We start from the raw sequence: 19,227 nt of genomic DNA, 5'->3' as shown, positions 1-19,227 counted from the left end.
ACCCCCCATGAGCCCTAAAAGCAACCCAACCTCAAATCCTAAAAACTACCCGGCTCCTCCTGCCCTTACCTTGAGCCCTTAAACCTACCCCAACCCTTAAAAACTACCCCAACACCCCCAAAACATGCACCCAGTCTCGCTTACCTCACTGCGTCCTCTCCCGATCCTTCCTATTCCTGGGCTCGTCCATCTAAGCATCTAAACAGCGTATTGCCTAAACTACGCATATGCATGGTTCAGGCATATGCGTGGTTAAGGTAAGCGTGGTTGTGCTTGCTTTGGGACGGCACACATGGCTCTGGCCGCATTGTTTATGCCGTTTCCCAACTGCAGGTCATGGAGACTGCAGCTTGTTGACTTTAGCCAGAATCTGTCCGTTGGGCGATCATCACACGCCTCTCTCTGAAAGTCACAATTAACACTAACTGATCTGACAACACATTAACGGCACAAGTGCTGCACTAGAGACACTTAGGTGTGAGAAAGTGAAGAATAATGTTACAGAGAAATTGATGAGTGAGCGAATGGTGATAATCCATAACAGATGTTTAGGCTCATCTTCTGTAGACACAGTAAATGCAAGAATCCTGAGGTATTGTATCTGGAAGCATTCTAAATTGTGTAACTTATAGACAGGCGCAATACAGTGGATGCACTGTATCTCTTAATAGGCATGCCTAATTATTAAGATACATGTTTTTATTAGAAGATATGTTGAAATAACAGTTTTCCTACATTGATCTCAGAAAGGAAAAAGGACGAGGCAGAATCCCGGCTGCTAAAGAAATGAGAACATATCAAGTTTACTGACGGCACGGAAATAGGCTGACATATGCCCGTCCATGAAAATCTTACATAATTTTAAGATATATATACAGATTTGGAAAGAAGAGTGGAAGCGCCTCCACACACTTACAGGGAATTGGAAAGGCCATCAAAGCCACACCTGTATAGTGATAAAGAAGGAAGAACTCTACCTCAAGAGAAAAAGATCTAACTGAGAAGATAGACCAAATACACACCAGTGGGTATACGTCCACCTATACCAAATGGAGAGGGTGTAAAGCATTAGTCCTTGAAGCCGGTGACCCCAAAGAAACGGCAGTCTTGAAGAAGGTGCTACAATATCAAGTGCTCACAGCACCGAAACGCTTCGACGCATTTATGTTCTTTTGTAGAATCCAAGTAGGGTCTGGGGAGCGATAGATACTCATACATGAATGATACTATTGACTGCACCATTGAAATATAGAGAGAGGACCATTGGATCTAAACAACTAGTGTGGCGAAGGAATCTGAAGGCCATAGTGTACAGGGGGTTGTTGTATATTTTTGTCTGCTATATTAGTCTTTCAATATGTTTATGCTTCTGATGTATTAAGTTCGGCACATGTTATAGTATTTGTCTAATTGTCTACAACAAATCATTCATTAATTTTTATGAAATTCTGTGTTTTTACTGTATGTATTCAAAGATTTTTCTTTGAATTTTTAAGTTATTCTATTTATATTTTATATTTTTTATTAAAAAGATTGTGAACGTTGAATTTTAGTGTGGAAATTAACTATTTACGAGTATTGGGAGTGATTGGCCTGTGAGTACAGGAGATAGAAAGTATGAATGCCTAGATTGATAGGGTTCATAAAAACAGTGCATCTCTAAGATAGTGTTTTACCCAGGGATTATTCTCTGACCGGTCATCTTCTGTAGACACAGTAAATGCAAGAATCCTGAGGTATTGTATCTGGAAGCATTCTAAATTGTGTAACTTATAGACAGGCGCAATACAGTCGATGCACTGTATCTCTTAATAGGCATGCCTAATTATTAAGATACATGTTTTTATTAGAAGATATGTTGAAATAACAGTTTTCCTACATTGATCTCAGAGGATAGTACTACTACTGACATTGCTCTCACTCACTAAGAGATTTGATTGATGTCTTAGTAGCGCACAACACTCATACGATTGTGCTCACAAGCACCGCATTGCTGCACACCGAGAAAAATAATCAGAGGGAACATTGCCTGGAATTAATTTTATTCTTTTATGGAGTTTTATATAGCGCGAACTTGACCCGGTATCGGGAATCAGAGCGCTTTACTTAGCACCAGTTGCGTTACATGAGGATACATTCATTCTTGTTAGGCACGAGGAGATTAAGTGATTTGCTCAGACTCATTGCCGAGACTCAAGCGCGGTTCCCCAGATTCGAGGTCGACCACCCTAGCCCTTAAGCCAACTCCTCTCCCCTCCTGGTGAATTCCAGATACATAACCTGGGGCATGTCCTGGAGGAGTGTGAGCAAGACACAGGACACTGGAGGACACTCCAGATATCTCTGATGGGTAGAGCAAACCTACACATGATGATCTTGTTGCCCATAATCTTTTTTTTTGTTCTAAAACACACTATCTTTTTTTTTTTTCTTTCTTCTATTTTTCTTTTTTTTCTTCTTTCTTTTAACCTTGATTATATTTATTTAGTCATTCCGTTACTTACATATAAGATACATTCATACCTTTTGTATTGTTATTTTATAACAGATTGTACAGTATGTACTGTTAACTTTTTCCTTATCTCTATTACTAGGAGTAAATTTCATAATCTATCAATTCATTATTCTTTTCAAATATTTTGCAAATAAGGTTTTCTTATTTACCTTATTCACGTTGATATTTACTATGTATTTTATTGCATAATTCAATAAAAAATTTCAACAAAAAATAAAAATACATAAATAAATAAATAAATAAAACACACTATCTGAGGTCCCAGATGTTATTTCAAGGCAGTGGACTCGGTGACTCGGATTCTGCTGTAGGATGGGAGGTGCCCCGCATGTAGTGTTGTAAACTCTGACCAGAAACCTGTACAAGAGAGGAATCGCCCTGCCTGACCTCCGGCTGTATTACTGGGCGGCACAGCTGCTCATGGTTAACGAGTGGGCATCAATTTTCCCAAAAGAACCCTCGTTGATGGAAGGCAGTCAGCTGCTTGGCCAAGTGGGTACTTGAAGAAAATATACAGTAGAGACGGGCCACCAAGATATACATCCCCGACATAGCTGGTAGTCAATATATGGAAGAGGGCTTCAATGAAGCTGGGCTAGAAGGGAAGGGTGGCACTGACACTGGAGACCCCCCAAAGAAGTCCAACATGCCAGCTGATCTCCAGGGACTCGAGTGTAAGAAACAGTGGGACATGATAGGGATAAATGCAACTGGGTGATATCTGGGGCACGTGTGGACTCCTGTCCTTTGCACAGATGAAAGAACAATACTTACTAGCAGGTGATGGGGAATTACTGAAAGATGTGGCAGACGAATCACCTCTGGAGTTCCAAGTATTGGCAGCCCCACTATATAAGCATGCCATCTCACAGATCTATAGGAGACTCAAAGAACAGCCTACCGTCTCTTGATATATGAAGGGGCAAAGGATAATGTGATTTGGGGGTTCTGGCAGATGCCGTCTGGAGTGAGGCATGCCGCCATCTGAAAGAGGTTGCCACTAAGGCAGGGTTCCGGCTAGTACCTCTTTAAATATTACATTGTTTATACTATTCTAGGATTCTACATCTGGGGAAGGCAGATGATGATAGGTGTCCCCGGGGATGTGACCATTGGGGACGTTGGTACACACCCTTTGGGATTCCCTTTACTACAGCCGTTTTGGACACCAGCGGGCCGATGCCTTTTGGAGGCCATGGAAAGACCAGTGTTGAGGGACCAGAAGTTGGGTATTTAAGGGGATCAAACGCTGCCTAAAATCACATCATTGTTCTGTAATGTGGCCCTCATGATTGCCCTAAGAGATTTAACCTGGCTGTGTGGGAGTGGGGAGCCTCCAATTATGGCAATTTGGAAAGTAGGAGTGGACTGGTGTTTGCTGGCCGAGTGTATAGTGCACAAGGCCAGGGGTTGTCATGAAAATTTGATAAATTATGGGGTCAGGGAAGAGACTTCAGAAACTTGAAACAAATGTTGGGGGTGGTCATGGCGTCTGTTATGCTGGAATACTCAGATTACATTGATCAACAACGTGTGTGCCACAGAGGTCTCAGTTTGTTTTGTTGTTCTTATGTTAACTATATAAAACACAATAAAAAATATTTACTTTAAAAAGTACTGTAAGAAAGTGACAATGTCAGTATAGTATGCAGACAGGCCATACGATTGAGGCCCAATTTTATCAAGGATTGTGTTGCTCTTGTGTCACACAGGGTGACTCAAGGGCTAAGCAGTCTTTAAGTCAGATTTACCAAGCCGTGAAAGGCCACCTTGTGTGGCTTGCTAACTCTGGAGTAACGCAAGGCAGTGCTAGTCACTGCCATGAGTTACTCTGCTTCGGGAAGGAGTTACATTGGTGGAGCGTGGGGGTTCCCACGCATCCATCCATGTATTTTGGCACATTCCTAAATTTCCCACGACAAGTAAACCTGGAAATGGATAAGAATTGTTCGCCTTTCCAATAGAGGTGTCACAAAGAGAAACATCTTTATGTCTCATCGTTTTTTCACATTTACAAAGTGGAAAATTCCTCCAATGATTATATTTGTGCAGGAAGTTGCCTCTTCCTGCACAAAACAATTGTACCTGCAACACAGGCATCCTTGCACCATGGCTCAAGGGTGCCTGCATTGGCACTACGCAGCACATAGTGCTGCGGCGCAGCGAGAGAGGAAGAATGTGCGATATATCTGTAAATATAGTGCATTGCTGCCCTCACCATTTGATGCAGAGCAGCAAGTTATCTTGCTGCGTTGCGCTGTGTCAAATAATGTTAAATCTGGCCCTTATAATCAACACCTCCTTGCCAGAAGTGAGAAAGAAAAATAATCAAAAAGAGCATTACTCAGAAATGACACTACATTGCCAAATTAGTACTGTTGGTGTGATGAAGATGCTCAAGGAATGAAGCTATGCTATTCCTTGGGTGTGAAATCGCACACAAGTAGAAGGCTAAGCACACCCTTACAACCACATGTATGCAGGTCACACCGAAGCCTCCTGACAGTGTCAGTGTATTAATAAATATTCAGGTAAGTAAACCTGGTGTCTAATACTAATCAGGGGCACAAGACCCCTTCCTTTTGGAAGTGCAGTTAGTCTGCTGCTCTTCGTCTAACTCAACTAAGAGATGAGTGAATTCAGAAATCCTTTATTGTATGATTAATTAAAATCTTTACAAGAATTAAGTGTTGAAAGAACAAGTACATAAAATCACTAGTAGCCAGAATTCATACAAAATAAAATTAAGCATCAAACAGTGCAAATAGAAGTTAGATAGAGCCAACCATCATATTGGAACAGTGAAGTGCTTGTGTAAGTGGTTAAAATCTTTGCCGGCCATATGATAGACAAGGAGTACATTCTAACGCAGGTAGATAAATGTGTGAAATGGAGTTAAGCATCAGTGTGACAAAGAAGAACCTTAGAGAGACATCTACGAATTAAGCAGCATCAGAATTTGGGCAAACAGGGCGGTAAAGTGCATTTGATCCTTATGGTCATCCTGTGGTGTACCGGTATCAACAGATAAAGTGCAGGTTAGTTATCTAACAACAGTAATATATACACAACACTAACGGCAACTGTATTTAGCAGACATTGGGTGCTAATATCAACGGTAATGTGCACTTTAGATATCTAGCTACTGTAATTCATGCATGAGGCAGTGAACCACAATGTTTAGCAAATTTTGGGGGTAGGCAGAGTCGTTCGCATTCATTTTGACAGCCCTGAAAACCGATTGGTTGAAAAAGGAACCTAAGGTAGTCTGCCAGGTCGCCACCGTCTAACAGTGACTATACAGTTCCCAGATTATCCATCTCCGGAGTATGATTGGATTTATTGTTCACCTCTTTTATGTGGGCTTAGGTGAGGCTGATATATTTGTCGAATTTAGCCAGGTCTGCTGGCTCAGTGACAGTAAACACCAGGTTCATGGCCTCATTACACGTTCTAATTCCGTGAGCGAGGAATAGTGACATTAATAGTGTGTGGCTGGCCTGCAGGAGAGCAGTAGGTGAGTGAAATGTATAGCCGCAAAGTCTGCAGTTGACAATTTTTAACCCCTTCGCCGCGGCGCGATTCCCGCCACGGTGCGGGGGGGTCCTGCGTGGCGCCGCGGTGCTCAGGACAGCTCCCTTCTGTCATAAATCACGGTGGGCGTGTACTCATGATGGCCGGGAGCCGTCAGAACTCCGCCCACTGAATAATTTGCCCGCACAGGCGTGGAATTAATCGCTCGTGGGCGGAAAGGCAACGTTCTGACGGCTCCCAGCCGTCATGAGCACACGACTACCCTGACTCATGACGGCCCGGAGCTGTCATGAGCACGGAAGGATTTAAAGAGAGAGACTGGCCCTGGAAAGCGCCCCCACCCTGTCCCATTACACTTAGTAAAGGGGAGCTAGCATTAATCAAACGATATAATTAAGCGTGTAACCTATTTAGCTACACAATGAGGAAGAGGACTCAGGGAATAAAGTTAAGAAGTTTTATTACAAGTTAACAGCAGTGGTGGCTGGTATCGACAGGGAGGGGGTAAAGGGGGTACGCGCAAAATATTGTTTAAAATAAATAAAACTAACCCAAATGCGACATCCTTGCTCTGGATCTCTTCTTTGCAGGGGCTGGACCCGGATGCTGGAACTCCCTTGCCAAATCCTGGTGCTGCTAACATGCAGCGCCCTGATAGGAGCAAGCGGCCTCATTTAGAACTCCACAGCACACAGGAGGCATGCACTTACTCTCAACCCAACTGTCTTAAGAGAGCTGGATTGAGAGGTTTATAGTATACATGTGTGGCTGGCTGTCACAAGACGGCCAGCCAAAAAGACATACACACTTTAAACAGTGCATTAGACAGCCCACCATCCTCCCTGCTGCTGTCAGTCAGCAGCCCCCCTTCCACCATCCTGACACTCGGCTCAGTGGATAAAAAATAAAATAATAATGAACTACCATTTTATTTTTTTATCTTTGGGGCTTTGGGCTGGATTTTAAGTGGGGCGACGCTCCTCCACTCCAACAGAGGAGCTCCCCCTGGTTAACAGTCAGGGTAATGTAAATATTTCTCAATACCATGCTGTAGAGACATAGAATGACAACAGGATATCCAACCTCCTAATATGCGAAATGCGCAATCAGCATGACACAAACAAGAATTTCAATGATAGCAGCACAGAAAATTTGTAATAGAATCTGGTGCTAAGAGAAGAGCCTCCCATCTTCTCTCCTAAACCTGAGTCATGTCTAAAGTCATCGAAATTAGGGCAAAAATCATCAAAGGTGATTAAATCTAAAAGGGTCTCATAAAGTTGGGGAAATGCAGAAAAAGAGAAAAATGTATGCGGGAAAGTGTCAGCATTGCAGAAGCTCAGTCAAGAGCCTTCTTGGGACAGGGAAATAAGTGTTAACCTAAGCCACACTCAGCAGAAGAATCAAAGGGGAAAGCATAGAGGTCTGTACCTCTCAAAGACCAAAGGTATAGTGGCCAACATCCACCTGTGACAACACTAGTTAATACCATATAAATCTTCTGAGCAACACCCCTCATTCAAGCCATCAAGGGCTCTATTGTCCTTTCCATTCTCATGTTGTGAGCTGCAACATTTGTGGATTCTCCCAGACCAATTCTGTGAACTATATCGACCTAGGGTACCTGCAGCTCCTCAATACATTACTGAATAAGGACTGTCAGTTAACGCTCTGGCGCTCAATATCCTTTGTCAAGGGCCTCTTCTCAGGCTCTCTATCACTAGTACAGTGTTACAACTATTCTCAAACTAGCAAACCATTGAACGTATCTGCAAAGAAAAAGACTCACAAGCAGAAATGGAAAAGCAGTATTCTATGCAGAAAGAAATACAAGCCTACTTATATCAAGCTCAAACGTATCATTTAATGGTGCACATTTAATGTGCGTCATTTGTGTACATATAACTACAAATAAATGAAAATGTCAGTACTTAAATAAAAACATTGTTGCTGTTTAGGTAAATGTGACGCGACTGTGAATACATGAGTATAAATGTAAATGCGAACTACATTATGAATGTAAAAATATTAGTGCACACGATTACATAAATCTTTCTTGTTTCTGAAGTAAATACATTTTAATAGTGTAAGGATGGTTTTATCCAGTCTCTAAGGACTACATTTCATTTGAATAAGATTAAGGCACACAGTGTCTATGAATCTCTAGTTCCACAGCGAGTGCACTTCAGTACGGAGTTCAAGTGCAACACTTTACATTTAATAACATTAGAACACACAAAGTATGTCGTGCTAAGTACACATTTATATTTCATATTTGTGACGTGTAAGAATGGATCCAAAATTACGCTGCTCCAATATCATAGAAGTCAACAATCATAATCGGCCCACCAGACCCTAAAACAGGCCCACAAACAGCCACAAAATAAACCCACACACTGTTCGGCAAGACCGGATTACCATATAGGCCAGTATGACCTTGAGTATGTAGGTGTCTGGTTGTATGTCTAGATAGAGTAGATGAGATGTTGTTCTAGGGGGAGGCTCTGCATTCAGGTGTGTGCACACTGGGATGGCAGGCTCACCACGTCATTGTGAGTGTGGTTTGTAAGGCTTTGCTTAATGTTAGGGAGGGTGCCTGTCTACTTGGATTGTCAGAAAGCTCGAGTTACTTACGTGATGACAGAGAAGAAGCATTTCTATGCAGATGTTTTTTTTGGAACAAACACCACTGCCAATAAATTCCTTAAAAAGGAAGGTCAAGCAATGAGTGCTTTGTCAGTGGTTGACTCCACCCTACTGAGTACACCTGTTCGATAGAAAGTAATTTTGCAGGTAGTTCAAGTCAAGCAGGTCTCCCACGCGGCAGCACCTGTTGATACCCAGTAGATAAACTACTAGAACATCCTTTAGGACGTTTTAAGCTAAATCTGGTTAATATTTAGGGCTGAGTAAAAACCCAATAAGACAGATAGCATGCCACGTATTCAACGAGTTTCTGTTGAGTAGGGCATGAGAAAACTATGGCTTGTAGTCGATACATCTTCAAACTGTGCTGTAAAATTAACCATTTTGCCCCATTAAACACAATCTTTGGGGAACACTGCATGTTAGGTACACCTGGGCAACATTTCTTCCTGGGTTGGTGACTCATAGGTGGGGTGAACTGAGTTGCCAAAACTTCAGTCTCTCTCAGATTGCAGCTACCAGAAAGGACTGCTTGACTCCCCCATTTAATTTCTTGATTTCCTGGTTGATGCTGTTACCCTTTCTTCTCCCCCTCACACTTCCTTATTTACGATATCAATTAGACTCATGTATTCAGGAAAGAGGCACATTACAACACTTTGGCCTGGTAAATATATCTCATTTTATTTTTAATTACTCTTTTATTCTTATTATAAAGTGTTTTCTGTACCGCTGATTTTTACTTTAGGTCAGATACACATACACATTGAACAGCCAGCATCTTGTTGTACCAGCATTGACGCACTTGTTTTTTAATACAGTTAGGACCATATGTACAAAATGTTTTGGAGGGCGCAAATAGGCTGAATCGCAGAATTGGCCCGTTTTCGACCGCAAAAAAGCATTTTTTAAGGTACAAATGCCAAATTGTGATTTGGTAACGAATCACAATTTGGTTTAGCAATTCGGTATTTGGAAGGAACGTGTTTAGGGTGTTCCTGCCAACTACTGAATTGCAGTTGTATGTATTTATATTTTGTGGCCCAATTACGGTTGCAAAACATTAATTTTTTTTACAGACTACTAAAAAATAGTGGTAACTATTCACAAATGGGAAGGGGTCGCAAAGGAACACCTTACCCTGAACCCTTTCCCTATGAGAATGTAAACACAAATATGTTTTAAGAGAAGGCATTGGTTGGACGGACCACTGCCTACTCTTATAAAATGAAACTTAAAAGTTTTGTTTTCAATTTTTTAAATGCATCCCTTTTTTTCTTTTAAGGAAAGTAGGCCGAATAAAAAAAAAGTGCTTTATTAAAAAGCAATCACAGACATGGTGGTCTGCTGACCCCAGCAGGCCACCATCCCTGTGATGGGTATCAGTCCTAATGGGTCGCAAACTACGACCTACCTCTTTACTATCCATTAGGTATGTCGATTTGCGACACACTAGGAATCGCTATTTAATAGATGTAAGTTTTATTACATTAGGAGTTACGATTTCATAATTGGCATTCGGTAAGAATCGCTATATGGAAATCACAATTCTTGATTTTTTTACATTTGGATTTTAATGTTTTACCAGGTTATCACATACAAACCCATTCTGTATCTTTCCTGTCCCACCACCCTGGCAGTGCAAAGTGAATGATCTCAAATCGTTAGTTACTTCTGTCAAGTTTTCCTGGCCTGTGAAGTGGGTTGCATCGATTATATTTGTTACTTTAGCCCCAGTTAATCAAACAAGTGTAATGCTCTGAATCTTAGGAATTGTTTGGGGGTGGGAGTCCTGCACTATAACTCCCACCAGGCACCCCTGTCCCACCCCTGAGCAGGATGGAGCACTCCCTCCCACCCAGAAGCATGTGGCAGCCATTGCATTGTTCACTTCAAACTAACAGATAGGTAGCCATATTATGCTTTCTTGTCGGATGTATGACGTTACAACGCATGCTATTACAACGCATGCCTTTACAACGCAAGTCGTTACAACGACTTGCGTTGGGGGGCGCTGGATAGTGAATAGTTTAATTTACTATTCCAACTCCAGTCCCCGTGGATAGTAGGGAAGGTGTTGGAAACTATTCCCTATCCTAGAGCGCCCCCCAGCGTAAGTCGTTGTAAAAGTTGCGTTGTAATGGTTGCGTCGTAAAGGTACTTCGTTGTAACAGTTGCGTTGTAAAGGATGTTCCACTTTCTTGTCCCACCCCTGAGCAGGATGGAGCACTCAACCACACACCCAGAAAGATGTGTCACAAAATACACCCAAATGTAACAACAGAACGGGCAAGTAGACGGTGCATGCACCCGCCATTCCTCTCAAAAAGCATGGAGCCAAATGATAACACCAGCCCTCATATCCCACCAAAATTGCCACTTGAAGCATGCAGACATCTAAGCGTATGTAATTGTCACAAAAACGGAAGTGTGACTCAACCAATCCCATCTCAAAGCAAATCAGGGCACAAACATGCACAGCACTGAATTCTATATGTAAGTTGCATGGGGCTGAGCTTGAAGGGCCATATGAAAACAAACCAAGCATGGTCTGTCGAACCAATAAATCTAAGCCTAGGACATGACAAAGGTATGCATGGGATGACAATGCCTAGTACATGCGCAAATGTAATGCCTGCCATGCAGAGTAATCAGCAAAGATGCCTCACATCAAGTTGTATTGACGCCAGTTGTCAGATGACAACATGTCCTCGTAATCACAGAATCTACACGTGGGGCATGGTATCCATCGACATGTCACACCATGGAAATTTTATGTATGTATAACTCCAAATTATGTCATGATGCACATCACTGTGCAGACATACAATGTGTGAAATAGTGAACTGCGTGTTGCATAACCAGTAAATAAGATGCATCGACCACAAAGCTTTAGGGGTGATCGTCAATGACCATTTCCCCTCTGTCCCACAGGTGACCAACAACTGACTGCAGAGAACGACAACATCAACCTGCAGGACCAGTCTCCACCCCCGTAACATGGACTCTCTGGTGATGACTCCCTGGATTTCGAGGATGTGGAGCTCGAAGCCGGCCCATCTGGTATGCCAGGGTGCAACAGGTCCCAGGACCCCACTGTCCCCCTCACCACCTCAGCAGCACCAACAACAACTTTGCTTACCCCTGCTGGAACGACTTGTGCGGCCTACACCACCACCACCAGCAGTGCTGCCTGCAACACTCTCCCTGCCCCAGAGGATGACCACCCCTCCCCGCCAACTGAAGAGGGCAGGGAGAGGAGGCGGGTGCCTATAGTGATGAGGCAACAGGTCTGTGACAGCAGGGCAGGTGGCAGGGCAAGGGGGAGTCAAAGCCAACAGGACACTGGGACCGAAGCCCTGAACAACATAAACAGAGTCCTTGGGGCCTATGAACGGGCCCAGGGACGAACGGGCCAGGCTGAGGTAGAGTCAGATGAGCTCTGCCTGCTGCTGAGGTCCATTGACACCCGCATGGGCCAAATTGTGGACCTCTTCGGCCAGCTAGTGGTGGTTCTAAGGGACTCCCCTGTCACATGTACCCATTTTAAATAAAAACTCCTTACATATGCTTCATTGTGTCTGCTCCAGGTTTATTACAGGATGTGCAGTATTCACCATGATTACAATGTACCTGGAGTACTGTGGCCTTTCAGAGAAACTCACAGGAACACTTAGTGGGGTGAGACTGGGTTTTATTTCCTTAAACACCCTTTTCTTTCTTATCGTGCATCTATAATATGGTAGGGCTAATTCAGCTTCTTTTTTCTTCGGGGAACAGCAAAGCTTCCGTCGGTCTGGACCTCCTCTCCTCCACTCCAGTTTTGCGGGTGCAGGGTTTCCCAGAAAAGAAAAGGAAATACCCCGATTAAGTTTCAATACTCTGACGTGTAAAGTTCAGGGAAAAAGGAGTGAGGATACACGCGGTGCTCATTGGCGTGACCCTTGTGTGACGGTACAGTGCTCAGGGGAGGGGAGAGTGCAGGTAACGCGAGTCGAGTGTATCACGGTGGCTCTGGCCCACGCCGCGATGCCAGCCCGTACCTGGTGAAGCCACACTTCCCTTGAAGTGTGGCTCGGGGATTCGCCTTGTCGTTGGCCTCCTGGCTTAACTGCGCTCTCGTCAACCCGGTCTGGTTCTTCTCCTTGATCCGCCTCCTTCACCGCTCAATCCTCCGTCGCCTCCAGGTGTAGAACACACCGGTTCCTCTTTCCTCGCGTCTTTTCCGTCCTCCACGCCAGCCACGTCATCCACGTCATCAGAGGGGGCGGGGATTGGGTCAAAGTCAGCCTAGTTAAAGAAACAGTGTCCAGTTTCCTCGTTGCCTCTGAACACCGGCGGGATCTCGTTGCTCCACGCCCCGCCTTGCTGCACAGAGAGAGATGAAAGGCTCATATTCAGGCTCTCGTCCGAGTCTGACCGCTTCACCTCGTCACAAGTACGGATTGGACGTAGACAAAGAGAGGCTGAAGGGACCCAGGAAAACAGAACAGAACAATATTCACTAGTCAGGTGGTGGCATCACAGCCATCACACAAGACTAGTCATCAGGGTACTCCAATCTGCACACATTACAATGAGCAACAGTACCGACCTGAACATCCTGCATCTGTACCAAACTACCCTGTCCCAGGAATATTGGCACCCAGCACTGAGTCAACAACAGGCTTTAGTCACAAAGCTCACAAGCACCTTTCCACCAACAACAACATCAGCAGACAATGGCTCCGTTGTACATTGTCACTCACCTTCAAGTGAAGTAGCGGTTGATGAGTTGTTGACGCAGGTCGACACCTTCCTCCTCTCCACTATCCTCATCACTGGACATGGGTTGGTTAGCAGGCGGGGGCCTTGGCTGCTCATCAGCAGCCAGGAGCAGGGGGATATCCTTGCACAAGGCCAGGTTGTGGAGCATCCAGCAAGCAAATACAATCTGACACACCTTTTTGGGCGAGTACACCAGTGGACCTCCGGTCTTGTCCAAGCACCGGAAACGTGACATCCGGAGACCAAAAGTACGCTCCACCACATGATATGTCCTCCCATGGGCATCATTATAGCGGACTTCACTTGCGGTCCTGGGATTGCACAGTGGGCTCAGCAACCAAGGACGGTTGGAATATGCAGAATCACCTAGGTGGGAGATACACAGACCAAATTTGTAATATGACTGTGGCAGAGAACAGCATGTCACAGACACAGCATACTAAGTGACTCTTTGTACTCACCCACAATCCATGCATGCTCTGGAAGCAGGTTATCCATCAGCTGTGCCACAATGCTGTTACGCATGATGTACGAGTCATGGGCAGAGCCAGGGAATTTGGCACAGACATGTGAGATGATCATATCTGCCTGGCACACCACTTGCACATTGATGAAATGGAAATGCTTCCTCTTCCTGTAGAGGTGCTGACGTGCCTGTGGTGGAACCAGGCCAAAATGTGTGCAGTCAATGGCACCAACAACATTGGGGATGTGCCCAAGTGCATAGAAATCTCCCTTCGCAGCCGCCAATTCATGTCTCCTGGGGAAATGGCTATATATGTCCTCGTAGATGATCACAGCGGACAGGACATCACGTAGCACCATGCTGAACATAGGTTGCAACATCCCACCTGCGCTGGACACCGTGTACTGGAATGAACCGGAAGCAAAAAAATGCAGGGCCGCCATCACCTTAGACGTTGTTGTGAAAGCACTTGGATATGTCCTGCACGGCTGCAAGTGGGGCTCCAACATGGCACATAGGTCTTGTAGGGTGGGTTGATCCAGACGGAATTTCCGTATGACCTCCTCATCCTCCATGTCTGCCAGCACTGTGTAGGGATGATGCACATTTGGCCTCCTCTAAGATGAGGTGAAAGGGGCCACATGTCAATGCAATCCACCAGGAGATGTGTCCGACATCTTACGTTTTGACTGACACAACACCAACAATGACTGTCACCACAGTTAAGCTCATAGCCCAACTTACATGTAGGGACACCATCCGTACACCTGTCCACTTTTCACACAGCTAGCACCTCCCAAACAATATCTGACTTTGTGAATGCCCAAAGGGATATGTCCACATCTTGCATGTGCAGCCCTGAGACAGCATATGTGTGAAACAGCAACACTATTGTCTCATACTTAGCTCTGTACCTGCCACACCTTCTTGCGTAAGTCAAACCGGCACACATCAACAACACAATGAGCCCAGTCTGTGCGTAAACAACAAGTCTGTGCCTGAGCCACGAAAAGTAGACAGTCAAATATGCACATTGGGTAGTGAGACATTCATCAATGTGAATTGCTCTGCCCTTTCACACATTAACATGTGTACCCATTGGAGAGTCCATCACAACATTATTCTGTGTACATGCCCAGCAATATCATAAGTGACATGTGAGGTAGTACATGCCAATGTTGAAAATCATATACACAAACATGGCATGTGTAGTCAGCAGTGGGGTATATGTTACATTGGCATTGTGTGCACAAGCATGTGCCATCAATCATGTTGCCACTGTGCAATTTGAGAACTGGCCAATGACACAGCATGATGTGTCCATAGGTGCTGTCAAAGTGCTCCGCCACCCAAATCACAGTCATTCTTAGCAATGTATGGCACCCGTATCGCGGTAGTTACCACCTGGCCCCAGCGGTGTGTCACTGCCAATGTCAAAGCCACACTCGCGGTAGTGATAGGCACATTCTCATGGTCAAATGGCTGTTGGCATGCTCTGCCACCCAAATCACAGTCATTCTTAGCAATGTATGGCACCCATATCGCGGTAGCTACCGCCTGGCCCCTGCGGTGTGTCACTGCCAATGCCCAAGCCCTTACAGCGGTAGGCGTGCTCCACCACCGCGGAGCCAGTCATTTAATGAAATTGAAAAATGTACGATCACGCTAGCGACCGCCTGGCCCCTGCGGTGTGTCACGGCTGATGCCCAAGCCCTTACAGCCAATGGGAACCGCAATCACGGTAGACTAATGCAATTTTGAAAATCGCAGTAGGCGTGCTCCGCCACTGCGGAGCCGGTCATTGGATGCATTTGAAAAAGGCTGCCTTGGAACACTAATTGCAGCAGCTTAGAACCACTGAAACTGCCCCAGGGGGGCTACATATGTGTAGGAGAGAGCCTCACATTTCCACAGCTTCCAGAGCCTTCTGCCTGACACCCCTCACCACCAACTGCTGCTGCTCCTGTCTCCAGAGCCTGCTGCCTGACATACCTCACCACCAACTGCTGCTGCTCCTTTCTCCAGAGCCTGCTGCCTGACACCCCTCACCACCAACTGCTGCTGCTCCTGCCACCTGGACGCAGTGATGTCGAGGACTGAGAAGATCCGAGCCCGTCCCTTCCCCACTGAGGAGCTGGAGGTCCTGGTGGACGAGGTGCTCACACAGTGTAGGAGGCTATATGGTGCTCCAAATGTTGTGGTAAGTGTTTCAGAGTGGAAGTGAGAGTGCAGGGAGTGCACACATGACGTTGATCAGCAGCAGTATGTGCCTGAGAGTGTGGGGTTGTGTCATGCACTGCCTAGCATGCTGTCTCCAGGGGAAATGGGTGTGTAGCCTATTTCACACTTTCCCTGCCTGCACTTCAAAATTGGAGGGACGTATTGTTTCTTTAGCCATACACCTCAAGTTGGTAATTCAGGATTCAGGACAGAAATTGCCTGTGTGAATGGATGTGTGGGTCCCTGATGTTCTTCACAGGCTCATCTGTGGCCTTAGCAAGGGTTTACGTCCAGAGGCTACTGATGGAATTGTGTAGGACTCAAAATCTGCATCATGTGTAGGTCAGCACTATGCTCAGGACTTTAATACCAGAGGGTGACACTCTTGGTGGTAAATCATGTATGACACAGCAGATTGTAGTACTTTTGTGCACAGCCCCTTCCATTTCCACCAGCATGTGTACTGACTCGCATGCGTAGGCACTGTTTGCGCTCTCAATTTGTCCCTTCATGTTACATTTCTGATGCCCCACGTTGGACCTCAGTGTGAGCCCACCTGGCCTGCCCAGTCACTGCCCAATCTGACAAGGACACATCACTGAATGTACAGAGTGAAACATGTGTGTTGTGTGTCTATCCATCAAAGAGCCATCTCAGCCTGTAGATTGCACACAACAGGCCTTGTGAGAGGGTGTGAGATTGTTAGATCATGTCCCTCAATGTGACCTCCATGACAGAGTGAGCCATTCACTGGGCAAGGACATTGATGGCTGTGCAGTGTTGGACACAGTGAGTCTGCCCCGAAACATAATTTCTTATGTAGTGTATGTCTTGCGCACCCACAAACTGGATAGTAGATGTGGGCAGCCTACAAATTGCTTTCTGTGCTGGCATCCTGCATGTGTATGAGATGTGCAGGTACTGTATCCACCCTCATACCTGCATGCATTTTCGTATTATTCTCCCATGCTAATGTACTATGTGAGATGCTGTATTGTCTCTGCTAGACATATCTGTGAAGTAGTGCTGAGTTAGTATCATATTTTTTTTTTTAGTCCTCTTTGCGCAATAACTTGATTGAATATATTCAATAGCAAGCTTATCACGTTAGGGGAGCCTTTGTACCATAATGTACCGCCCTCTGAACTTTACCATCACACCCGGCTTAATTTAGCTTCACGTATGGGAGTGTTTTATTGGTCACCAAGCATCCCCTACGCCCCTTGCCTACTCCTCTCTTGCAGGGAGTCTCGAACTGTACTGCCCTCTCCCATCTCTTTATTGCATGAGCGCTTAATCATTGGACTTCCATCGATCTAAAATTATCACCCAGTATCTGTCCAATACTGTTCCGACATATCCCAAAAATGTAATCTCTTGTTATGTGCACCAGTCCTATCCAAAGTATTTATCCTAAGCACTGAATTCAACCATTCTTCCTTGGTAGGCACTACTGGCCTGACCCATTTAATGCAAATCTCCCGTCTGGCCAACAAAACGAATAAAAAAGCAAATTTCTTTGTTTTTTAAATAAATTAAATCCTACCCTGTCTTCCGTAGCTACATCCTCTCCAAACATAACTAACTGAACGCTTACCTGTATTTCTTGGTATAGTACTTCTGAGAGAATCTTACCCACTGCTTCCCAGAAGCTCAGTAAGCGGGGGCAATGCCAAAACATATGAATGTCGTCCGCTCGTTCCTCGTCACATTTCGGACACCGTCTCACTTTGGCGTCCAATATGCTCTATGCAGGGTGAATAGATAGTTTTTTCTGAGTGGTGCAGATTTAATGACGTAAAAATAAGTAGTCGAAGATACTTGCCATAATGATGATACTTCCAGCGATGGCAGCGCCTTCCCCCAGATCTCGATGGGTAGGGTGAAATCTTCCTGTCCTTCAGAGTTAAGCGTCCAATACCAATGTGCTACCTCTTTCTTAAAAGATTCCCCCTGGATCTTAAACTCCAACTCTGGATTTCCTTTGCCTTTCTCATTCAAAGATTTTGCCCAGCTAGTTAGTTGATAAAATTTAAACTTGGACAAAGCTCCTTTGGTCAATACAGATAAAAGGTCCCAGTCAACAATTGTCGACCCTGTTAAGATCTGTCCCCATTCCACTATTCCTTTGTCTCCTAAAGGCACAGATAGTACGTCCTTTAGACATTCCGGCGTTCCTGGCTGAGTTAGTATCATGCTCCTGTACAGAGAGATAGTGTTACATAACCCAGTGTCACTGATTTTTCCCTCTCTTGTCTCCCATGCCTGCAGCTCAAAGTCAACCAGCATAAGGCCGTGTGGAGGGCCATTCCACGTAAGGTGAGGGCTCTGGGTGTCTCCAACCGATGGCGCACACTGTCACAAGAGGTGGGATGACATCTGCCGGCTGAGCAAAAACGTGGCAGATATGATACTGGGGCTGCTCCCTTGGACTGGCAGTTTAACGCGCAGGAGCATGACGCCACTAATGGCCCGCATCTTAGCTGTGACACAGCCTGAGCTGGATGCATGTTTGAAGGAGCATCAGCAGCAAGCTGGGGGTGAGTATTCTGGGAAGGGTGACTTTGGTTGTGAGTGGCTGCGTGTGTGCACAGCCTGGGCCAGCGCTGGGCTCTGTAATGTTGCTAGTGTGATGTAATGGCTTGTAAGTGGCCTCTGTGTTGGGTGCAGCTGTCATGTATTTTCCCTACCTGTACTTTCCCATGTCATTGGGGTAATGGCCCTTGACATTGCATTCTGATTTGTGGCCTTCTGGCATCGTCTGCATTGGGGTAGTCAGGGACATCTCATGGAAGGGAACTGGAGTGTGCATCATCTGAGAATGCTTTCATCGATGTGTGCATTGCCTGACGTCAGAATTGTGAGGACTACACATCTGGAACCAATGTGCAACTGTAGTTGTGCCCTAAAATATGACATGGTGGATGGCATGAGCTCATGGCCATTGTGGACTGTTATCTTGGCGTCTGTATCTGTGTTGTCCACTTCTGCTGCCTCCAGATGTGACAGTGGCAACATGTTGGGAGGTACATCTTTTCTCCCCTCAGGGCCCTAGGTGTGCTCAGAGGGATCTGTGGGT

General features: G+C 45.2%; 1 long non-coding RNA gene across 1 annotated transcript in view; it reads left to right on the top strand.

The window, feature by feature from the left end:
* The window catches only part of LOC144826291 (uncharacterized), a 255,383-nt gene extending 243,170 nt beyond the window's left edge, over positions 1-12,213 (top strand). The window contains exon 4 of the long non-coding RNA XR_013609764.1: positions 11,630-12,213. This is a non-coding gene — a long non-coding RNA (uncharacterized LOC144826291). The remainder of the gene's footprint in view (positions 1-11,629) is intronic.
* The last annotated feature ends 7,014 nt before the right edge of the window (positions 12,214-19,227 follow it).

The sequence above is a fragment of the Lissotriton helveticus genome, chromosome 3_2, assembly GCF_964261635.1.
Source record: "Lissotriton helveticus chromosome 3_2, aLisHel1.1, whole genome shotgun sequence".
In the NCBI taxonomy this organism is placed as follows: Eukaryota; Metazoa; Chordata; class Amphibia; order Caudata; family Salamandridae; genus Lissotriton; species Lissotriton helveticus.
Note: the sequence above shows the minus strand (reverse complement) of the source record. Positions and strands in the feature narration are given on the sequence as shown.